The 23043-nt window shown below is 47.1% G+C and overlaps 1 protein-coding gene across 1 annotated transcript in view; it reads right to left on the reverse strand.

The window, feature by feature from the left end:
* CD2 (CD2 molecule) overlaps positions 1-23043 on the reverse strand; it is a 105480-nt gene that overhangs the window by 25293 nt on the left and 57144 nt on the right. The gene's annotated exons all lie outside the window — the stretch shown is intronic.

The raw sequence follows: 23043 nt of genomic DNA on the forward strand, positions 1-23043 counted from the left end.
AAGGCTCCGGAGCAGAGAGAGGAGAGCCCTGCATGCAGCCGGCGTCCGCCCGGGAAGCCAAGGAGCGGAGTGCCAGTGTCCCTGTGCCCGTTGACGCCGGAGGGAGCAGCCCGGAGCGGGACGAGTAGAAGTCCGGGTGAGTGGGGCTCCGTGCTTGCGTGTCTGTGTGTATGCAGGGGGTGCAGGGCGGCAGTGTGTATGTGTGTGTGTGTGTGTGCGCCTGTGTGTGCGTGCGTGCATGCAGAGGGGTGGGGGCCACTCATTTAAATGTAAAAGTAAATATGACGCCAAAATAATAAATAAATAAACCAGCAGCTTGACCCATTTATTCACTGTGATGCTTCCGATAATTAAAAATGTGCCTTTACAAAGAAGTGTTTTAAAAAGAATACCAGCGTGCATGTTCATTACAAGACGGCTAGAAATAATTACTCATGATGTTCAAAGCAAGCCTGTTCATTTCAAGCTACCCTCAGCCAGCCTCGGAAAAAACGAAAGTAATACAAAAGCGAAACTGACACTGCCACTGCAGACAATGCTGCGCGCTCCCGAGGTGAAATCCGGCACTGAACACGCTCGTAACACTTTGGTGTCCACTCTCCTAAAAACGGATCACATTAGTTGTCGAGCTGACAGCATTCATGCTTCGCATGAATGCTAACGTCAGCTCGACCTAACGAGCTGACAGCATTCATGCTTCGCATGAATGCTAACGTCAGCTCGACCTAAAAAAGAGAGAAAGCAGCCCGTATTTAATTTAGAAAAGGCTCTGCCGCATATTGCACTACTGTTTGGGCTTGAGAGCGTATTTACAGGGTTTGTTTGGCTGGTTACCTGGTGGGCTGCTCGGTGTTCAGATATGTGCAGCTGCGTGATGTCTGAGGCAGCAGGCTGCAGCAGGTAAATAAAAAAGAGAGAAAACAGCCCGTATTTAATTTAGGGAAGGATCTGCCACGTGTTGTGCTACTGTTTGGGCTTGAAAGCGTATTTGCAGAGTTTATTAGCTGGTTACCTGGTGGGCTGCTCGGTATTCAAATATATGCAGCTGCGTGGTGTCTGAGGCAGCAGGCTGAAATACTTGATAGGACACGCACTTGATATTTAAAAACCGATGCTGAAAAGAGCAGAAAGAGAGCACAGGACGGTGTTTTAAATGGGGGCTCTAAAGAATGTAGAACGACTTTTTTTGGTGGGGGGAGGGGGGGCGTGTACGTCACTGCACAGGTACCTCTTGTACATAGTCGCCATCTGGCAAGCATTTTTCAGAGGTGGCCTAGTACCTTTGTGTAAAGACTAGTGAAAATCAACGGAAAAGGAGCAAGTGCTCGGCGTCGCCCTTTGTGCACTGTATTACAAGCAAGGCAGAATGCGCCCAAGCGAATTAATCCACCAAATCCTGTTTCGGTATTTCATTCAGAACTGGTTTTTCCCCACAACATTTCTTACCAGTGTATTTTGTTTTACGAAGTGAGAAAAAGTGTGCAGGAGTGCGACTCGTCGTACAATTAAACACTGATAAAAGTCATCATTCCCTCATTACGTTAGTGGCAAATGGTGCATCACTGATCAGGTGTGCTTATTCCCATCCAGACCCGTGCGTCATCACTCGTTACGACCCAATGAGCTCTGACACTAGTGTGAACGCGGCCTTCTGGTGCCCAAAGCCCCTGGTAGCCGCCTTCGAATGTCTCACCCACATTTCTGACACTTTACACACAGCCCTGCGGTCCATCCGCGCCCTCATCTTCTTGTTTCCGCGTGCTTCAGTTTCCACCTCGAGCTACAGCATCCGGGCTCTTTACCGCGGCGAAGGGACTCAGGGCCGCACCACTTCCTGTCGAACACCAGCGTCATCACTTCCTCTTCAGCCTGCGCCTGGGGCTCTCCATATTCATGTTGCCACTTCCGCTGCCTCTCTATGGTCAACATTTACGTCTACAGAAGTTTCCCAAAGAACACACGGTGCCTACTAGCAAATGCTTAACTCGAGTTAATTTCAGTTCTAACCATTAAGGCCTCTCAGTGGTGGTACACTTGCCATTGATGTGTCTGAGCATTGTGTGGTGGTGGTACATCAGTCATTGATGTGTCTGAGCACAGTGTGATGGGGGTGGTGGTACTTCAGTCACTGATGTGTCTGAGCACAGTGTGGTGGTGGTGGTACTTCAGTCACTGATGTGTCTGAACACAGTGTGGGGGTGGTGGTGGTACACCAGTCATTGATTTGTCTGAACACAGTGTGGGGGTGGTGGTACATGATTGTCATTGGTGTGTCTGAGCACAGTGTAGTGGTGGTGCACCAGTTGTGATTGGCGTGTCTGAGCACAGTGTAGTGGTGGTACACTAGTTGTCATTAATGTGTTTGAGCTCAGTGTGGTGGTGGTACACCATATGTCATTAATGTGTCTGAGCTCAGTTTTAGTGGTGATACACCAGATGTCATTAATGTGTCTGAGCTCAGTGTAGTGGTGGTACACCAGATGTCATTAATGTGCCTGAGCTCAGTGTGGTGGTGGTACACCAGTTGTCATTGATGCCTGAGCACAGTGCAGTGGTGGTACACCAGTTGTCATTGGTGTGTCTGGGAACAGTGTAGTGGTGGTACACCAGTTGTTATTAATGTGTTTGAGCTCAGTGTGGTGGTGGTACACCAGATGTAATTAATGTGTCTGAGCTCAGTGTAGTGGTGGTACACCAGTTATCATTAATGTGTTTGAGCTTAGTGTGGTGGTGGGGGTACACCAGATGTCATTAATGTGTCTGAGCTCAGTGTGGTGGTGGTACACCAGTTGTCATTAATGTTTCTGAGCTGAGTGTGGTGGTGGTACACCAGTTGTCATTGATGTGTCTGAGCTCAGTGCAGTTGTGGTACACCAGTTGTCATTGATGCCTGAGCACAGTGTAGTGGTGGTACACCAGTTGTCATTGGTGTGTCAGAGCACAGTGTAGTGGTGGTACACCAGTTGACATTAATGTGTTTGAGCTCAGTGTGGTGGTGGTACACCAAATGTAATTAATGTGTCTGATCTCAGTGTAATGGTGGTACACCAGATGTCATTAATGTGTCTGAGCTCAGTGTAGTGGTGGTACACCAGATGTCATTAATGTGTCTGAGCTTAGTGTGGTGGTGGTGGTACACGGTGGTCATTGATGTGACTGAGCACAGTGTAGTGGTGGTACACCAGTTGTCATTGATGCCTGAGCACAGTCTAGTGGTGTTACACCATTTGTCATTAATGTGTTTGAGCTCAGTGTGGTGGTGGTACACCAGTTGTCACTGATGTGCCTGAGCACAATGTGGTGGTGGTACACCAGTTGTCATTGATGTGTCTGAGCTAGCTCAGTGTGGTGGTGGTACAACAGTTGTCATTGGTGTGTCTGAGCACAGTGTGGTGGTGGTACATCAGTTGTCATTGATGTATGTGAGCACAGTGTGGGGGTGGTGGTACATGATTGTCATTGGTGTGTCTGAGCACAGTGTAGTGGTGGTGCACCAGTTGTGATTGGCGTGTCTGAGCACAGTGTAGTGGTGGTACACTAGTTGTTATTAATGTGTTTGAGCTCAGTGTGGTGGTGGTACACCAGATGTAATTAATGTGTCTGAGCTCAGTGTAGTGGTGGTACACCAGTTATCATTAATGTGTTTGAGCTTAGTGTGGTGGTGGGGGTACACCAGATGTCATTAATGTGTCTGAGCTCAGTGTGGTGGTGGTACACCAGTTGTCATTAATGTTTCTGAGCTGAGTGTGGTGGTGGTACACCAGTTGTCATTGATGTGTCTGAGCTCAGTGCAGTTGTGGTACACCAGTTGTCATTGATGCCTGAGCACAGTGTAGTGGTGGTACACCAGTTGTCATTGGTGTGTCAGAGCACAGTGTAGTGGTGGTACACCAGTTGACATTAATGTGTTTGAGCTCAGTGTGGTGGTGGTACACCAAATGTAATTAATGTGTCTGATCTCAGTGTAATGGTGGTACACCAGATGTCATTAATGTGTCTGAGCTCAGTGTAGTGGTGGTACACCAGATGTCATTAATGTGTCTGAGCTTAGTGTGGTGGTGGTGGTACACGGTGGTCATTGATGTGACTGAGCACAGTGTAGTGGTGGTACACCAGTTGTCATTGATGCCTGAGCACAGTCTAGTGGTGTTACACCATTTGTCATTAATATGTTTGAGCTCAGTGTGGTGGTGGTACACCAGTTGTCACTGATGTGCCTGAGCACAATGTGGTGGTGGTACACCAGTTGTCATTGATGTGTCTGAGCTAGCTCAGTGTGGTGGTGGTACAACAGTTGTCATTGGTGTGTCTGAGCACAGTGTGGTGGTGGTACATCAGTTGTCATTGATGTATGTGAGCACAGTGTGGTGGTGGTGGTACACGGTTGTCATTGATGTGTCTGAGCACAGTGTGTTGGGGTGGTACATCAGTTGTCATTGATGTGTGTGAGCACAGTGTGGTGGTGGTACATCAGTTGTCATTGATGTGTCTGAGCAGATTGTGATTATGGTGATGGTATTTCCATTGTTATTGATGTCTGAACACAGTATAGTGGTGGTACGTTCGTTGTCATTGATGTGCCTGAGCTCAGTGTGGTGGAGGTACACCAGTTGTCATTGATGCCTGAGCACAGTGTAGTGGTGTTACACCATTTGTCATTAATGTGTTGGAGCTCAGTGTGGTGGTGGTACACCAGTTGTCACTGATGTGCCTGAGCACAGTGTAGTGGTGGTACACCAGTTGTCATTGATGTGTCTGAGCTAGCTCAGTGTAGTGGTGGTACACCAGTTGTCATTGGTGTGTGTGAGCACAGTGTGGTGGTGGTACATCAGTTGTCATTGATGTGTGTGAGCACAGTGTGGTGGTGGTGGTGGTACACGGTTGTCATTGATGTGTCTGAGCACAGTGTGGGGGGTGGTACATCAGTTGTCATTGATGTGTGTGAGCACAGTGTGGTGGTGGTACGTCAGTTGTCATTGATGTGTCTGAGCACATTGTGATGATGGTGATGGTATTTTCATTGTTATTGATGTCTGAGCACAGTATAGTGGTGGTACGTTCGTTGTCATTTGTGTGCCTGAGCTCAGTGTGGTGGTGGTACATCAGTTGTCATTGATGTGTGTGAGCACAGGGTGATGATGGTGGTGGTATTTCCATTGTCATTCATGTCTGAGCACAGTATAGTGGTGGTATGTTCGTTGTCATTGATGTGTCTGAACTCAGTGTGGTGGTGGTGGTACACGGTTGCCCTTGATGTGTGTGAGCACAGTGTGGTGGTACATCAGTTGTAACTGATGTGTCTGAGCACATTGTGATGGTGGTGGTATTTCCATTGTCATTGATGTCTGAGCACAGTGTGGTGGTGGTACATCCGTTGTCATTGATGTGTGTGAGCACAGTGTGGTGGTGGTGGTATAGCTGTTGTCATTGATGTATGAGCACAGTGTTGTGGCGATACATCTGTTCTCACTGATGTCTGAGCACAGTGTGGAGGTGGTGGTACATCCTTTGTCATTGATGTGTCTGAGCACAGTGTGGTGGTGGTGCTGCATCTGTTTTAATTGATGTCTGAGCACAGTGTGGAGGTGGTACACCAGTTGTCATTGATGTGTCTGAGCACAGTGTGGTGGTGGTACAACAGCACCAGTTGTCATTGATGTGTCTGAGCCTTGTTTGGTGGTGGTACACCAGTTGTCATTGATGTGTCTGAGCCAGAGACGTTGTGTGGCATGGGAACATTTGGCTCAGGCCGAGGGCCACAGCCTTTCAGGGGGGCCACTGATAGAGTGAGCTTTGTTTTGCAGAGAGTCTTGCCACGATGACCTTGTAGAAATCTTGAATTGATTGTTTTAAATACAGATTTTCTTTATTTGTAATGGGGATGATGTGTGAAAGTCTATTACAGATTCTGCAGAGAAGTGTTTATTTTTGTTTCATGCAATATCCGTAAAAATGCTTCTTTTAGATCAAAAGTGGACCTCACATATTTGATAGGGGAGGGTGTAACAGAGAATATTTGCGGTAATATTAGTGAGCTGCTGCTGTGTTACAATATTGAAAACTCAAGTCATTATGGCTGAATATTAGCCTGTCCACTGTTGGTGACCTGGCCAAAGAGGGCACTACACAGCTGTAATTGGATCATAAAATCAAAGCTGTTCCGAACAGGGGCCCTAAAAATAAGTTTGGCCCAAGGCCCTCAAAATCCTTAAGATGTCCCAGGTTTGAGCACAGTGTGCTGTCAGTGATAAATAAAGCAAAACCAAAGGGGATGAAGGACAGAGTGTTTAACATTGCAAGCACTCACCCCCAGTCAACTGATATGGATTTAATCCATCATCATTCTTTAGCTCATTCCGCCACCCCAGTTCAGACATGGCCATATGCAAATCAGTCTGACCCTGTGCCTCATGGGAACAGTCCAGCCCGAACTGCCAAGCCATGTCTTCCCTGGACCGGAAGCAAGCGTCCTGGGACCGGTTTCTGGCTAATCAGCCGTCATCAGCCAGGCTAGCTTGAATCCAGTGGAAAAGTGAGCAAGGGACCCACGTCTGGGCATACCCTGCAACTTAGGGCAAACAAAGCAAAACCAAAGGGGATGATGGACGGAGTGTTGAACATTGCAAGCACTCACCCCCAGTCAACTGATCTGGGTTTAATCAATCATCATTCTTTAGCTCACTCCGCCACCCCAGTTCAGACATGACCATATGCAAATCAGTCTGACCCTGTGCCTCCTGGGAACAGTCCAGCCCAAACTGCCAAGCCATGTCTTCCCTGGACCGGAAACAAGCATCCTGGGACCGGTTTCTGGCTAATCAGCCATCATCAGCCAGGCTAGCTTGAATCCAGTGTCCCTTGCTCACTTTGCTCACTGCCATCGAGCAAGGGACCACAGGCGCACTCACGCCGGCGTATCACATGTGGACGGGAGCTACACGCCAAACCGGGAACGCTCCGCCAAATTTCTTCACACCCATTGAGACGAACCTTGCCCCATTGGGGCTCTGTGCCATCCTATGGTTGACCTCAAGTTATGACCACATCTGTGCAATTACTCCGTCCTACAAACTCATCCCTCAATACTGTGAGGCATTGTGGTCAATTCCAGGCAAATCAATTCTTTTAGTCCTGATGATGATCCCTGTAATTTATGAGCTTGGGATCGAAGCGTCGTTGACATACTAAATAGTGCCACTGTCCTCCATTGTGATGATTAATGTGGTTACTATGTTCGTTAGCTTGCTTCATTGTATGCGAAGTTCAAGCTTTAAATGCTCTAGTTTTTGCCTGTGATCCTTTTTTTGTTGTATGCTTAATGTTTGCTTGTTCCTTTGTCTGCTTTACTGGGTGCAGGATTGCGTCCCGTTGTATCGTCCTTCCTTTCATTGTCACAAATTGATTTTCATTTGTATATTAAAATTCCTTGCCCAGCTGGGCATCGAAACTTTATAATACCCATCAAGGTCTATATTGTATTTGTTCTTTATACTTGCTCCCTAAGGACCATTGTTCTATATAATTGTCAATAGTAAATAAGACATTGTTGATGAGAGTCAGCAGAGTGAGCTGTGAGTAGTAAATATGTTATTGTTTATAAGGGTCAGCAAATCATGCTATCAGCAGTACTTCTGCCTGTATAAATGCTATGAGCTGAGTGTGCTGTCAGTAGTAAACATGTCCTTATTGATAAGTATCAGCAGAGTTTTCTGGCAGTAGTAAACATGTCCTTATTGATAAGTGTCTGCAAAGTGTGCTGCCAAAAGTAAATATATACTTATTGATAAGTGTCAGCAAAGTGTGCTGCCAGTAGTAAATATGTCCTTATTGATGTCAGTAAAGTGTGGTGCCAGTAGTAAATATGTCTTTATTGATAAGTGTCTGCAAAGTGTGCTGCCAAAAATAAATATGTACTTATTGATAAGTGTCAGCAAAGTGTGGTGCCAGTAGTAAATATGTCCTTATTGATGTCAGTAAAGTGTGGTGCCAGTAGTAAATATGTCCTTATTGATAAGTATCAGTAGAGTGTGCTGCCAGTAGTAAATATGTCCTTATTGATAAGGTTAGAAGAGTGTGATGCCAGTAGTAAATATGTCCTTATTGATAAGTGTCACCAGAGTGAGCTGCCAGTAGTAAATATGTCCTCATAAATAAGTGTTAGAAGAGTGTGCTGTCAATAGTAAATATGTCCTTATTAATGTCACTAGAGTGATGCAAGCCTTGTTAGATCACTGAGGAATCAATATATTAATGTGGTTAAGCAGAGGAAAGATGAGATCTTAAGAGGACAATGGGATAATTTGGCCAGCGCTGTGAGCTTAAATAACACAAATGGCTTTTGGGCATCTGTTAAAAGTATGATAACTATGGGCCAGAATTTACCTCCTCTAAGCTGTAATATAACCAGCGAAGCTTGGGTAGCACATTTTTCAAAAATATATACAGCCCCTATTCAAAATGAGGCCCATATAGATCCTCACGTTGCTTCACGAGTCCAAATATCGATAACTGAAGTTGAGGACGCTATTGATCAAAGTCTAGGTAACAAGGCCCCTGGTCCGGATGGGCTCTATATTGATCTTATCAAGCACAAACCAGAGTTTTGGGCACCGCTTTTACTCAATATTTTTAACAATCTGACATATTCCCATATCCCCAGCACATGGTCAACTAGCATTATAGTCCCAATTTTTAGGTTTAAAGCATTTTATTGAGACATTTACAAAAACAAGAAACAGTGGTCGCAAAGGGTTCGTGTTATGATACAGCCATGCAGGAGTGCATTTGGTGCGTAAAGTCTCTGCAAACTAAGTGCCCATCCGGTTCCGTCGTTCGATGCGCATACAGCGATAATAATACATAAATAAATAACCCCCTTTTCAAACTCCCCCCACCCCTCTTACCCCTGCTGTTCCCTCCCTTCCCTCCCCCGTCCAGTGCCTAGTTTGCCTCCCTGCTTCACTCCTCCTCCGCCGCCTTCCCCTTTCGGCTAATCCCATCCTAAGCCTCATCAATCAGTTGAATCTGCAGGTGACGTTAGTCTCAAAAGTTGAAGATACCGTGGACATGTGAGTTCTTTAAATTCCGTAACCAGCAGTGAATGAAACGGTTGTCACAGGTCGTTAAATTGCTCCACCTCTCCCGCCACTGTGAGCGACAACTTCTCCATGCCCAGGACATGCCATAATCTATGCAGCCAGCCTGTGATAGAGGGGAGTGTGGTGGTGCGCCAGTGTATGAGAATGTTTTGAACAGCCGAACCCAGCGCTATTGCAATCTGTCTGCCTCTTCGGGACTTTAGGGGGTACATCAACCGGTTGGGCAAGCCCAGCAGTACATACGCAGGGAAGCGTGGCAGTTCAATGTCAAAGTGTGTGTCTATCTCGTCTAAGATCTCCTTCTAGTAGGGGCGTAGCAAAGGGCAATCCCACAACACATGTGTAAGTGTGCCTACCTGCCCACAAGCTCGCCAGCATGTATCCTCAATACTACGATTCATTTCATGCAATCTTTCTGGGGTGTAGTACCAGTAGGTAGTCACCTTAGTGAATGTTTCGGTAAGTCCGGTGTGGTATGCGGAATGTCGCGCCCGGTATGAAATCTGGTCCCACTCTGCATGACTCAATGTCCTCCCCAGTTCCCGTTCCCAACGCTCCCTACCCGGGTTATAAAGATGAGAGGAAGGAGGCTGCAAAAATTTGTAGAGATCTGAGATCAGTTTCGCATCCGAAGTGCGTGTCACAACGCACCTGTAAATACCGCATTCTCTCCGTTTCAGGTAGGTGATAGTCGCGCTTGAAATCCTGAAATAGAATGATGCCCTCTGGGGCATGCATATGGAACAGCGCCCTGCACCCCGCAGTCCGCCAACGCTTAAAGGCACTCTGTTCCATCCCGGGGTTAAATCCGGGTTCTCGACCAATGGTGTAAACGGTGAGGGGAACGTGGTGAGATCATGAACAACACTAGTGGCATCCCACACCTGCAGTGGGACTCGCGTATTGAAAGACGCGTACAGATTGGGGGGGCGGTGTGCCCTGCGTAGGAAGGGCACCTCCTGTAGAGGCCTGCCCGCTACTGCCTGGTCTTGGAAGAGCCAGTGTTTATCTGACTCCCATCTGCTCCACTCAACGAGATATCGCAGTTGTACCGCTTGAAAATACTTGCGCAAATCCGGTATACCCAGACCCCCTGCCTCAGGGGCCAGCGTGGTGAGGGCCCTCTTCAGCCTAGGTTTGCGGCCCTGCCAGATGAAGCGTGCAAGGTCCGCCTGCGTCTGCTGAATCCACCCCTTGGGAGGTAGGAGCGGCGGGGCCCGTAACAAATATAGAACCTGTGGTAAGATCGTCATCTTAACCGCTGCTACCCTGCCTAGCCAGGACAGAGTGCCTTTGTTCCAGCGCCCCAGTTCCTCCTTAATTTTCTTTCCCAAGGCCGTATAGTTGGTGGTTACCATAGCGGGCAGGGTGGGCGCCAAAAGAATGCCCAAATAGGGTACAAGATCCGAAGACCAGTGCATGGGGAAGAGGTTCTGGAGTTCAGTTCTCGTGGCAGCGTTCAACGAGACATCAAGGGCTGCGGACTTCCCCATATTCATTTTGAATCCCGCGACCGACGAGAAAGCCTCCAGCTCTGCAATACACGCTGGGAGCGCCCCCTCGAGTCAGCTAGTGTCAGTATAACGTCATCCGCGTAGAGGCTAATCGTGTGGGTATATCTCCCCATCCTCACTCCTGTCGCGTTTGGGTTCTGACGTATCCTTTGAGCAAGAGGCTCCATATATAGAGCAAAAAGTAGCGGGGATAATGGGCACCCCTGCCTGGTGCCCCTCTCTATGGAAAACCTCTGGGAGCTGCAACCATTCACCCGCACTACCGCCGATGGGAATCTGTAGCAATTGAACACTAGGGTGCGGAACTTCTCCCCAATCCCCACCTTTGCCAGGACCTGCTCTAGATAAGGCCAATGTACCCGGTCGAACGCTTTCTCCGCGTCCACGGCTAACAGCATTCTTTCCCCAGGAATCCGGGAGGCTTTCTCTAGGATGTGAACCACTCTCTTGGTGTTATCCACCGTCTGCCTCCCTGGGACAAATCCTGCCTGGTCCGGGTCAACCAGTCCTGGCAGATGAAGTGCCAGCCGAGCTGCAAGGATCCCAGTGTATAGCTTGAGATCAATGTTCAGGAGAGAGATCGGTCTGTATGAGCTGCAATGAGCCCGGTCCTTCCCTGGTTTGGGGATGACCGACACGGTCGCCTGGAGTAGATCAGGTGGGATAGCTCCAGGAGCGGAGAATGAGTTGAAGAGCCGGGTAAGGATAGGAGCCAGCACGGAGCAGAACGTTTTATAGAAAAGTGATGTATAGCCGTCCGGGCCCGGAGCCTTCCCATGCTTGAGTTTAGAGATGGCTGTAATCACCTCTTCAACCCGAATGTCTCTTTCCAGGTACTTTACTTGCTCCGGAGCTAAGGAAGGGAGGGCGACCGAGTCCAGAAAGCCAGCCTCCGCATGTGGCGACGGGGGTTCACTGGCGTATAGTTCTGCATAGTATTGACGGAAAGTCTCCGCTATCTGGTCGTCCTCCGTAACTGTCTCGCCGTTTGAGACCAAAAGCTGCTTCACTAAGTGCCGTTGATGCGCCACTCGGAGTTTGTTCGCCAGCAGCCGGCCGCACCTGTCCCCTCCCGTGTAATATGCATGTTTCAGACGCAACGCCGCATACTCCGCTCTGTCCGTATCCAAGGCCGACAGGAGTTTCCTCGCTGCCGTAAGTTGCCTCCATACCCTAGGGGCTCCCGTGCGCTGATGTACCTGCTCCAACTCGCGTACTTTGTGTGTGAGCTCGTCTCGTTTGAGTTGTCGTTCTCTATTCTCCGCTGACGATATTGCTATAAATTCTCCTCTGAGCACTGCCTTTAAGGCTGCCCATTGCGTTGCTAATGAAGTGTCGGTATTATCATTGTGGGTCTGATAATCGCGGACTGAGTCCGTGATGTGCTTCACTACTGTTTTTTTATGCAGTAGTGTATCCCTGAGGCGCCAAACCCCGCGCGATGAGGACACCGGCGGTAAACGAAAGGTGCCCGTAACGGGCGCATGGTCTGATAAGGAGAGAACCCCCATTTCAGATGCCGTAGCTAGGTCACATACTGGCCCCGTGACCAAGAGGTGGTCTAATCTCGCATATGTCTTATGTGCATGTGAGTAATAGGAGTAGTCCCTGTCGGTGGGGTGTAGGCGGCGCCAGAGATCGTGGAGATCTAGGTCCTCTAATTGGGATTCACCCCCTTCTGAAATCTCTCCCGTTTGTGGGTACCTCTGCGCCGACCTGTCTAGAGACGAGTCGAATACCATGTTCAGGTCCCCTCCTATGATAATGTGTCTATCTGAGGTGGCTGTAACGTCCACTAAGGCTGAGTTAAAAAAATCGCTCTTGATGCTCGTTGGGGCTATATATCGACCCTATGGTGAACACTAGACCTCCTGACTTAACCCTGTACACTAGAAGTCTCCCTTTCTGTTCTGCAAACTTATGTAAAACCTCCCCCTTGAATGTTCGGGACACTAGGATTGCCACCCCAGCCGTCTTGGTGGTGTTGGAAGAAAAAAATTGTGTTGGAAATTTGTGAGATGGCATCCTATGGCAATCATGGGCTAGCAAGTGGGTCTCTTGTAAGAGACAGATATCCGCCTGTGTGCTTTCTAGCAGAGACAAGACCGCCCTCCTCTTGACTGGATTGTTCAACCCTTTCACATTAAGGGTTACTACCTTAAGGGCTGCCATTATTGTAGGGCCAACTGTAGCGCAAGCATTGAATCGGAACCCAGGTAGGGCGGCTCTGAGATGAGTAGCGTGCAGGGGCCCTGCCAGAGTAGATGCAACAAAAGCACTGGACGACCTTTACCCCCTTCCCCCCAACTCCCCCTAAACTTCCCCTGAACCGCCCATCCCCATCTCCCCCTCCCCCACTCCCCAGCCAACAATTCCCTCTTGCAAACAACCAACCCTTCCCAGCCCCCTCCCCTCTTCCCCCCTGTGCCCCCCTGGAGCCCCAACAACCTTTAGTCCCAGTCATGTCCCAAGTGGACAAGTCTGTGGTGAATTACTGTGTGGACGTCCGGCCAGTGTCTTCTCCCCACGGCCCTCCACCCCGGACCCCAAACCTGCAACATCAGTAAGGCTATGATGTTCTCCCCCCAGAGCTTCTCTACGCTGTCAATGTGACATCATCAATAGGAGCCGTGTCTCTGGCCACTTCAGACACAGCGTTCGCCATGCTGGCTCTAATGGTGGGTGAGTCTGGTCTCAAGGGGGTGGTAGGCGCCCACCTCCTCGACACCCTCTGCCAGCCGTCCCTGGAGCCACGCCTTTGACGTGGCGTGGTGGTATCATCTTCCTCGGTGGTGATCCCTAGAATCTCACATGTCTCCCTCGGTGATCTTAGTTGGTGCATCGTGCCATTCCACTTAAAGATAAGGTGGAAGGGGTGGCCCCAGGTATAGGACGTTCCGTGCTCTCTCAAAAAATCGGTCACTATCTTAAATGCTTTGCGCTTCTGAAGGGTGATAGCGGACAAGTCCTGGTATAGAGCAACAGAATGGCGGCGAAAAGTAAAGGATTGTTTCTTTCGCGCCTCCGCCAAGATGCGTTCTTTCAATGGGAAGTCTGGGAAAAAGGCCAAAATGTCCGGCGGTGGTGCCGATGCACGCCTCGGTGGTCCCACTCTGTGCGTCCTGTGAATACGGATGGGAAAATCCGCCGGCTCTCCCAGGAGTTCCCTAAACAGGTCTTTTAAGTAACCGGCCACATCCGTGCCCTCTTCTGTAGATAGAACTCCGCGGACCCGAATCTTATTTCGCCGAGACCTGTTTTCGAGGTCCTCGTTGTGCGTTTGGAGGTCCAGATGTTGGTCTCGTAGGCGTAACACCTCCTGTTGCAGCTGCACGATTTCATCGTCAAGTCGGTGGTTCGTGCTCTCCACGGTGGCCACTCGTTCTCCCAGGCCGTCTACTTCTCTGCGTATTTCTCGCACTTCTCCCGCTACTTCCTGCTTCAGAGTTTGAAAATCGTCCCTGAGGGTGCTGAAGAGGGATTCCAGGAAGGATCTAGTGATTGGTGGCTCCCCATCGTTCATGTTCTGTGATCCTCCGGCGGAGCTCTAGTCCCAATTTTTAAAAAGGGGGACAGGTCCAACCCTAGCTGTTATAGACCGATCTCTTTGACCGACAACACACTCAAGATACTTGGTCGAGTATTATTTAATCAAATTAGGAGTTGGGCTGGGGATGAAAGCGTCTTAGATAAATGTCAGTTAGGTTTCAGAAGTAAATTGGGAACTGTAGAACAATGCCTTAATCCAAATTTGATTATTGGTATATACACAATAGCTCGACAGTCCCCAATTTACCTGGCCTTCATGGATCTCACCTCAGCATTTGGTTTTGTAAATAGATCGCGTCTTTGGCTATGTCTTTTAAATTACGGACTGGACGAGGCCTTAGTACACTTTTTGGCTTACCTACATAGGGATCTGGGGGCTAAGGTGAGGATCAGTAGGGATGGGGCAGTATTAGGGAACATTGTGATTGGCAGAGGGGTCAGACAGAGATGCGTACTGGCCCCTCTGCTTTTTATCCTATATATTAATGAGTTGAATAATAATAATAATAATATTAATACGGTATTTTGTATAGCGCGAACAGCTACCTCACTAGGAGGTGTCCCGGCGCTGCAAGAACACCATCAACCAAAAGGACTGAAGTGAGAGTGCCTAGTACGGTTGGGTAAAAAGCCAAGTTTTTAGTAGTCGCTTGAAGCAGATTTCAGACGGGGCGTGCTGAATTTCTGGGGGCAAAGTATTCCACAATGTCGCAACATTTGCCGAAAAAGTTCGACCCCCCAACCTCGCCCTTTTCACTTTGGGGGCCGCAAGCAGAACGCGGCAGTTAGAGCGTAGCGTACGGGCCTGGAGGTATCTTGGTAGCCGAGCTTTCAGATATTTTGGGCAGGTGCCAAACAGAGATCTGAAGGCCAGCGTGAGTGCCTTGAATTTGATTCTGCTGACAACTGGCAGCCAATGAAGTGAACGAAGATGCGGAGAGACTGAATGCTTGAATGGAATTCTCATTAACAGTCTCGCAGCCGCATTTTGGACTAGCTGGAGTCTTTGTATTAAATATTTAGGCAAGCCCAAGCAGAGGCCATTGGCGTAGTCCAGCCTAGATGTCACTGTGGCATGGACTACTGTTTTTCGGCAGCTCTCTGGTACCAGTCTCAGAAACTTGCGAAGGTTTCTCAGTTTGTTCAGACAGCAGCCTACCACTTGTTGGATGTGCGTGGAGAAAGCCATACTGTCGTCCCCCCGCACACCCAGGTTTTTTGCCGTCGAGCTGGGCGAGGGGGCTTGTCCCATTTCCGCAGGCCACCAAAGCTCTGGGGGTGGGGGCGGGCCCTTTCCAAACAAGATCACCTCTGTTTTATTGGCGTTGAGTTTTAATTTATTCGTATTCATCCAGCAAGCCACATCTCGGAGACATCCCTTAAAGCTCAAGAAGGACTCCTCCGATGACTCTGAATACGGAAATAGCAATTGGGTGTCATCGGCATAGGAAATTGCTTTAACACCCCAATTGGCAATCAACGTAAAGAGTGGGGCCAGATAGATGTTGAATAAGAGGGGGCTGAGAGCCGACCCTTGAGGGACGCCGCAGTTAAGAACTTTAGGTGTTGAGGAAGCAGAACCCAACGCCACCTTCTGTGTTCTTTGGGATAGATACGAATGTATCCAATCCAGTGCCTGGTCACGGATGCCTATCTCAGCCAGTCTCATCAAGAGTCTATCGTGATCAACCGTGTCGAAGGCGGCCGACAGATCCAGGAGTACCAGCATTGCTGAATTTCCTGAATCCATCGACCACCTTATTGACTCTGCCACTTCAATTAATGCTGTCTCTGTGCTAAAGCCGGATCTAAAGCCTGATTGCGTCTCGTGAAGAATTTTGTTGTCCTCGATGAATTTGCTCAGCTGGCGCTGTATTATTTTCTCTAGCATTTTTCCTGGTGCTGCAAGTAGGGAGATCGGGCGTAGGTTACTGAGGTCTTTTGGATCCCCGTTGGGCTTTTTTTTTAACGGGAGGAGAGTTGCATGTTTCCAAACGGTTGGGAATGTCCCAGAATTAATGGACGTGTTCCAGATCTGTTGAAGTGTGGGGGCCACAAAGTCTGCTATCATTCTCCATATTTTAGGTGGGCAGGGATCGTCCGGGGAGCCGGATTTGCAGCGGTTTAGTTCTTGTTTGACAGCTGTCAGGGGTATCGCTTGGAATTGAGGTAGGGGTTCAAGTGTCCCCTCTTTGGTGACTAGATCCGTTTTCACTGTTATTTCCTCCGGTCCAAAGGACTCATAGACATGTTTAATTTTTTGGTCAAAGAACTCTGAGATATTTTCGCATAGAGTGTTTGACGGGAGGACCTCCCTCTCAATACATGTTGGTTTGAAGAAGGACTGAACTATCTTAAAAATCTTTTGCTCGAATTATCTGCTTGTTGGATTGAATCCGCGAAAAATAGCTTTTTTGCCTTTCTAGTTGCTTTCTTGAGTTTTCTCGATGCTTCCTTATAGTTAGTTTTTTCTGGGAGCCCATAATTAGCTCTCCAACGTCTTTCCAGTCTCTTGCAGGCTGCTTTCTCTGCTCTGAGATCCTGGGAGAACCAGGGCGCGGAGGGGGAATCACGTTTAGATATTGCCCGTGAAGCTGGAGCGATGGAAGCTACCATGTTTCCAACCCATTCATTAAGTAGCTGTGCGTCTAAATTAGCATTTGAGGTAAGAGAAGGGGTAGTCTGAGCCAAAACCAGGCCCATGATCTCAGGGACCAGCTTTTTCCATTGTCTCTTCATAAAAGAACATTTGCTAGAGACAGGACTAGCCATCACTATTTTTAGTGTAAAAGGGATCAATGAGTGGTCTGACCAAATTAACGGCAGAGGTGCCTCCGCCTTTACGTCGTTAATATTGGAGACAATTAGGTCGAGCATGTGGCCTGCTCTATGAGTAGGGCCCTCATTAATCAGTCTCAAGTTGGCTGTAATTAGTGTGGATCTCAGCAACTCAGCCGTGGCGCAGTCCGATTTGTCCATGTGAATGTTGAAATCTCCGACTACGATGAAGTGAGGATGGAGGAGGGAGCTCTGAACAATTGTCTCCATCAGCGTAAACAAATTAGGATCCTCACTGCCAGGTGGGCGGTAGATCACCAATCCCGCTAAGGACAGCTGCGGGCTTATTTGAAAGCAAAAATGAAGTCCCGTAATTCCCTGAATCAAGGTGGGGGTCGAGGATGTTAGAGTGAGCTGCTCTTTAAATATGACAGCCACACCACCACCTCTCTTAGTGCCTAAGCGGTTTGAAAAACATATTTTATATCCAAGGGTTACTGCCAGCGCTAAGGCCGTCATATTATCGTCTTTGAGCCAAGTTTCTGTTAAGAACAGTACGTCCCATTCTAGGTCATCTAGTAGCATCCAGATCTCATCTGTATGCTTAACTAAAGATCTGCAGTTTAGGAGGCCAGCTCTAAGGCTTTTATTATTCGGCGGCTTGAATTTCATGCGCCTTTTGTCGCCAATAGGTGACAGAGAGACCCCGCAGTCCCGGCAGGTCTGGGGAAGAGCCGTGGTCTGAAGGTCAACCCCCAGAGTATGGCATGTCGGAGTGGTCTTAAGGGCACGTAGATCAGCTCCTGACCACACAATCCTCTCCTTTTGCGCACATTCACCGGCAGCATGTCTGGCCCCGGCCGCGGTCTGGGCGCGGACGGGCGCAGACGGGCTTGCCTTAGGCGCGCCCGCTGCGCTCGCCCGCTGCGCGTTCTATATATACACATATTAAATAGTAGTTGGGGGAGGGGCGTGGACTGTCAGGTGGGGGCGTGGCCTGTGTGTTCCACGAGGGGGCTGGCAACACGAGGAAGACTCCCTGTGCGTAGCGTTTCAAAGCGCTGTGCTGAAGTGCCTCTGGGAAGAGAGGTATGTCTCGTTTCAGTCACAAGGAAATACCTTCAGTAATTGTAGCAGTCTGTTGTAAAATCACAGTAGTACACAGTAAAAACACAATATTACACTTTTTCAAAGTTTAAAAAGCGACTCTCCCGGCTTCCGCCTCAGGAGGTCAAAGGTGATCTGGCTGGCGCTTTGTAGTTCGTGCTTTTAAATGCTCGGAATTAAAAAGGGGCGTGGCCTGTCAGGTGGGGGCGTGGCCTGTGTGTTCCACGAGGGGGCTGGCAACACGAGGAAGACTCCCTGTGCGTAGCGTTTCAAAGCGCTGTGCTGAAGTGCCTCTGGGAAGAGAGGTATGTCTCGTTTCAGTCACAAGGAAATACCTTCAGTAATTGTAGCAGTCTGTTGTAAAATCACAGTAGTACACAGTAAAAACACAATATAATGAGTTATCCAAATTGATTAAGGACGTCCTGATGATCAATGGCAACAAACTACCCGCCCTACTGTATGCGGATGATGCGGTCCTAATTGGCCGCACACCCAATGCATTGCGCATTTTAGTTGGGGGTTTTGTAGTTTTTATGAGTAAGCTGGACCTCTGCACACATTTAAAAAAAATCATTTTTAATGAGTTGCGGCCCCAAAAAATATTCTGGTAATGTAATCAACTCTGGGTCTGAAAAACTGTTATGCACACATACTTTTCCATATCTGGGCATGGTATTTTCAGACAATGGTTCCTGGGCTGCCCATTTGACACATAGTAGGAGTACATTTTTAAAGGCTACCAACTCGGTTGTGTGCCTCCCCCAACCGAGAATAACTGAGGTAGTGTTACCCCTACTGAAAATATGCAAAACTCAGTGCTCACCTACTGCAACATATAGAGCGGAAATTTGGGGCCACGCAAACTGTAACAGCATCCAGGTAGAAGAAAATAGATTTGGTCTGAGAATTTTGGGGGCACTGATTCATTCTTCTTCCTTTGTTTGCCATCATGAATTAAAATTAGCCTTTATTGAGAACTATATCAGGATACGTCCAGTCCTTTTTTGGATAAAAGTATGGCAAAATCCAGCAGCCACATTAACTAGAGACATCATAGTTGATTGCCTTAATTGTGACAAGGGTAGCGATATACCATGGTTGGCGGCTGTCAAGGCTAGCCTGACCATTGTAGATCTGCCACACATTTTAACCGACCCAGGCAATATGGCAGGCATTAATAAAAAGATTATTCAGGGGGCCTTGTACAAATACTATAGCGATGTGAGAAGTAAGCAAGAAATTTTGAAATCCTCAGTCGCTCGGTATATAACTATGGTGGATGCCGATAGCCTCCCTTCAAAACTTCCAGACAGTTATCTTTTAAAGGTGACCAACCGCTGGGAACGAGGCTTGCTCTTTCGTCTTAGGGCTGGCACTTTAAAATATCTACTTTGCTTCCCCTTAGGCTTCAATATCAAATCTTGAGAAAATGTCCTGCCCTTGTGGGAACTGTGGCAACCAATCTATGCTACAGTTTTTATTTTTTTGTGATGTTTATCAAATATACAGTAAGCAGCTGCTGATCCCTTTCTTTAAGGTTTCGGCTATTACTGATTTTAAGGTGGCATACAGGGATATTCTCATGCTCAAAGAGGAAAATGTAACCCTTCGTGTTAGCACCTTCCTGAGACTGGCTGTTTGCTCCCACGCCTCTATGAGCACATTATAAACAGTTTTGATAGTATGCCCGATATTTGACTGGGCCGCATAATTTTATTGTACGCATTTTTATTGTATTACGTTACGTGTTAAAGTGTCTGCATTTTAACATTTAGATTTTTATTTTTTTTTGTATGTTCTTATATAGCGCTCGAATCACCCGGAGGCATCTCGGCGCTTGCCTTGGGAACCCGTCCTGGCTTTTCCCTGTGAGATAGCCCCTACAGGGCATCCCCAAGGTGAAAACCAGGCATCCCGCCGCGGGGGGCCGTTGTGGAGATTAAGCAAGCTTAATGCCCAGAGTTGCAGAGTGAGAACCCATGATTAGGGCAGGCACCGGAGCGAGAATTATCGAGTCCGTGGACATTTTTAGCTCAAGACCCTGCCGCGTCGGGAATTGAACCCTGGTCCCGGGTCTGACCTCTGCTCCAGGGTCTGCCTGCTCTAACCAGTGAGCCACACTTCTCCACCGTGGCAATGATTAAAATTATAGGCCCATGAGGAACTTGATGTACTGACCTTTTGCACTATGTTTATTTTTTTGTGTATTTATAGTTACGTGTTAATTGCGCTAATTGTTTTTAACTTCTTATTTATGTATGCACCGTTTGTTGGTCTGGCATTTTTATTCTGCACTTTCATGGATATCTTTTGTATCCGAATAAAGAATGAATTGAATTGAATTAAATTGTCAGTAGAGTGTGCTGCCAGTACTAAATATGTCTTTATAGATAAGTGTTAGAAGAGTGTGCTGCCAGTAGTAAATATGTCCTTAATGATAAGTGTCTGCAGAGTGTGCTGCCAGTAGTAAATATGTCCTTTTAATAAGCGTCAGTAGAGTGCGCTGTCAGTAGTCAATATGTCCTTATTGATAAGCGTCAGCAGAGTGTGCTGCCAGTATTAAATACGTCTTTATTGATAAGTGTCAGCAAAGTGTGCTGCCAGTAGTAAATATGTCCTTAATGATAAGTGTCAGCAGAGCATGCTGCCAGTAGTAAATATGTCCTTGTTGAAAAGTGTCAGTGAAGTGGGCTTTCAGTAGTAAATATAGCCTTATTAATGTCAGTAGAGTGTGCAGCCAGTAGTAAATAAGGCCTTATTGATGTCAGTAGAGTGCGCTGCCAGTAGTAAATAAGGCCTTATTGATGTCAGTAGAGTGTGCTGCCAGTAGTAAATATGTCCTTGTTGATAAGTGTCAGCAAAGTGTGCTGCCAGTAGTAAATATGTCCTTAATGATAAGTGTCAGCAGAGCATGCTGCCAGTAGTAAATATGTCCTTGTTGAAAAGTGTCAGCGAAGTGTGCTTTCAGTAGTAAATATAGCCGTATTAATGTCAGTAGAGTGTGCTGCCAGTAGTAAATATGGCCTTATTGATGTCAGTAGAGTGTGCTACCAGTAGTAAATATGTCCTTATTGATAAGTGTCAGCAGAGTGTGCTGCTAGTATTAAATATGTCCGATTGATGTCAGTAGAGTGTGCTGCCAGTAGTGAATACGTCCTTATTGATGAGTGTCAGCAGAGTGTGCTGCCAGTAGTAAATATGTCCTTATTGATAAGTGTCAGCAGAGTGTGTTGCCAGTAGTAAATATGTCCTTATTGATGTCAGTAGAGTGTGCGGCCAGTAGTAAATATGTCCTTATTGATAAGTGTCAGCAAAGTGTGCTGAAAGCAGTAAATATGTCCTTATTGATGTCAGTAGAGTGCGCTGCCAGTAGTAAATATGTCCTTATTGATGTCAGTAGAGTGTGCTGCCAGTAGTGAATATGTCCTTATTGATAAGGGTCAGTAGAGTGTGCTGCCAGTAGTAAATATGTCCTTATTGATAAGTGTCAGCAGAGTGTGCTGCCAGTAGTAAATATGTCCCTATTGATGTCAGTAGAGTGTGCAGCCAGTAGTAAATATGTTCTTATTGATGTCAGTAGAGTGTGCTGCCAGTAGTAAATATGTCCTTATTGCTAAGTGTTAGAAGAGTGTGCTGCCAGTAGTAAATATGTTCTTATTGATGTCAGTAGAGTGTGCTGCCAGTAGTAAATATGTCCTTATTGATAAGTGTCAGCAGAGTGTGCTGCCAGTAGTAAATAGGTCATTATTGATATCATAGAGTGTGCTGCCAGTAGTAAATATGTCCTTATTGATAAGTGACAGCAGAGTGTGCTGCCAGTAGTAAATATGTCCTTATTGATAAGTTTCAGCAAAGTGTGCTGCCAGTAGTAAATATGTCCCTATTGATGTCAGTAGAGTGTGCAGCCAGTAGTAAATATGTTCTTATTGATGTCAGTAGAGTGTGCAGCCAGTAGTAAATATGTCCTTATTGATAAGGGTCAGTAGAGTGTGCTGCCAGTAGTAAATATGTCCTTATTGCTAAGTGTTAGAAGAGTGTGCTGCCAGTAGTAAATATGTTCTTATTGATGTCAGTAGAGTGTGCTGCCAGTAGTAAATATGTCCTTATTGATAAGTGTCAGCAGAGTGTGCTGCCAGTAGTAAATCGGTCATTATTGATATCAATAGAGTGTGCTGCCAGTAGTAAATATGTCCTTATTGATAAGTGTCAGCAGAGTTTGCTGCCAGTAGTAAATATGTCCTTATTGATAAGTGACAGCAGAGTGTGCTGCCAGTAGTAAATATGTCCTTATTGCTAAGTGTCAGCAGAGTGTGCTGCCAGTAGTAAATAGGTCCTTATTGATGTCAGTAGAGTGTGCTGCCAGTAGTAAATATGTCCTTATTGATAAGTGTCAGCAGAGTGTGCTGCCAGTAGTAAATAGGTCATTATTGATATCAATAGAGTGTGCTGCCAGTAGTAAATATGTCCTTATTGTTAAGTTACAGCAGAGTGTGCTGCCAGTAGTAAATATGTCCTTATTGCTAAGTGTCAGCAGAGTGTGCTGCCAGTAGTAAATAGGTCCTTATTGATGTCAGTAGAGTGTGCTGCCAGTAGTACATATGTCCTTATTGATTAGTGTCAGCAGAGTGTGCTCCCAGTAGTAAATATGTCCTTATTGATAAGTGTCAGCAGAGTGTGCTGCCAGTAATAAATATGTCCTTATTGAAAGGGTCAGTAGAATGTGCTGCCAGTAGTAAATATATCCATAATGATAAGTGTCAGCAAAGTGTGCTGCCAGTAGTAAATATGTCCTTATTGATGTCAGTAGAGTGTGCTGCCAGTAGTAAATATGTCCCTATTGGTGTCAGTAGAGTGTGCTACTAGTAGTAAATATGTCCTTATTGATAAGTGTCAGCAACGTGAGCTTGCAGTAGTAAATATGTCCAATCCAATCCAATCCAAAAATTCTTTATTTCAGTCTTTTAGACCATAAAAGATACAATAAAAACATTCAA

Source organism: Lissotriton helveticus, chromosome 8, assembly GCF_964261635.1.
Source record: "Lissotriton helveticus chromosome 8, aLisHel1.1, whole genome shotgun sequence".
Classification (NCBI taxonomy): Eukaryota; Metazoa; Chordata; class Amphibia; order Caudata; family Salamandridae; genus Lissotriton; species Lissotriton helveticus.